This window comes from Otolemur garnettii, unplaced genomic scaffold (assembly GCF_000181295.1).
Source record: "Otolemur garnettii isolate 467f Iridium unplaced genomic scaffold, OtoGar3 scaffold00037, whole genome shotgun sequence".
NCBI classification, from domain to species: domain Eukaryota; kingdom Metazoa; phylum Chordata; class Mammalia; order Primates; family Galagidae; genus Otolemur; species Otolemur garnettii.
This window is the reverse complement of record NW_003852432.1, coordinates 3,947,984-3,949,686: the sequence shown is the minus strand read 5'-3', so window position 1 is coordinate 3,949,686 and position 1,703 is coordinate 3,947,984.

The window sequence follows — 1,703 nt, the reverse complement described above, 5'->3', positions numbered from 1 at the left end:
GGTTGAGCTATAGGCGCCGAGCCACATCTGCTATTTTCTTAGAGTTTCATAATTCTCTTTGCAAAGATCTTTCACATCCTTTGTTAGGTCAATGCCCATCTTCTTTGTTACTACTGTAAAAGAAATAGAGTACTTGACTATATTTTCAGCTTGACTATTGTTGGCATAAGGTTACTATTTTAGTCTTTAATACTCGATATTCTGCTAACAATAAGAAGACAATTCATGAGACTAGTATGCATCTAATAGAGTTATGCTTCCACAAAACTCTGACATGCAGCCTCTTGGTTATTTCAGAGCCTTCTCTACCACAACCAGATGGTCAGTTCAGCATCCCTTGCCTGTGCTGCTCTCCTTGAGCTCTCAGCTCATGCCACATTTTGATATCCTTTGATGGGCATTGCCATATTCTATTACCAATTAAAATTTAGTCTAAATAACTACTGTTATCTGTGGGAACTAATAAGTCACCTATATAAACACAAAACGCTTTCAAGGGGGTCTAGCCTATAGCCTGCAGGCCTCATGTAGACTGTGTGAGGACCTTTTGTTTACCTGTGGTGTCGGGCACTGGGAAAAGTATGCCTGGATCTTTTCTTTTGTCATCGGCTTCCATCAGGGTTCATGTTTTCCCTGTGTGGCCTAAAACAATCCTCATTCTTCCAAAATGCAGAAGGAAAAAGTTTGGATACTTCTGTTAGATTATATTTCACATTGTAACTGGGAATAAATATTCAGTTCTTATTTCATTTGTATGATCATTAACATTTCTATTTTGGAAATCCAAATGGTGGTAGATTTTCATGCATTCATTAACAGATGCACACACATGTGAACACACACATATAAATGAATAATTTTGGATGTCAGGCATGGTACTCCTATGGGGAATGCATAGGAGTACAGAACTATGTTATTCTTACCCTTGGAAAATTCACTTCATTGGTGGTAGAGGGCAGTAATCAAATAATACATAATGAACATGTAGTTTATAATTGGGATAAATACAATAATGAAGAGCTTAGTGATGTTAATAGAGAAAATAACTGGGAATTTGACCTAATTAGAGACCGTGATGACTGAAGTGAGAGAAGAATGGGCAGATGTTATTAACACCAGGCAAAGGTGGAGGGTGGTCAAAATGCTCTAGACAGAGGCACCAAGAAGGGTAAAATCTCTCTGAAGAGTGTGTGCAGATGAATCCCCTCTGCCTCACGCGCTCTGAGAGTTAGTGCTCTAGATCCCAGTGATGTTCCTTTCCTTTTACGTCCCACCATTTCCCCACACATGGCACCAAATCTCCAGCATGGTCCATGCTTCTATGCCATACGATTGAGGGACAAGGTAAAAAAGCAACACATACAAAACAACCAAGTGAACCAAGCTATTCATGAAGTAACAATAATAAGGTAAAGAAAAAATGTTATTTTCTAGCTCTTTTACATAAAGATCTTCAACAATTTAACTCCCTGGAATGTGGTGTTGATTATTTCTATGTTTTAGCAATAAATCAATTCCATGGTGTGCTCTAAAAGATTTTAACTTTCTGAAGCAAAGATCTGTTTGACCTATATTGAATTTAGATGTTTATCAACAATATAATGATTAGCATAAATCAATTTGGATGCTTAATAATGACTTGACATTTTTACACACCCACTTCTTCAAATAAACAAATTCTACACAGAGGGCATAAAGCAAAG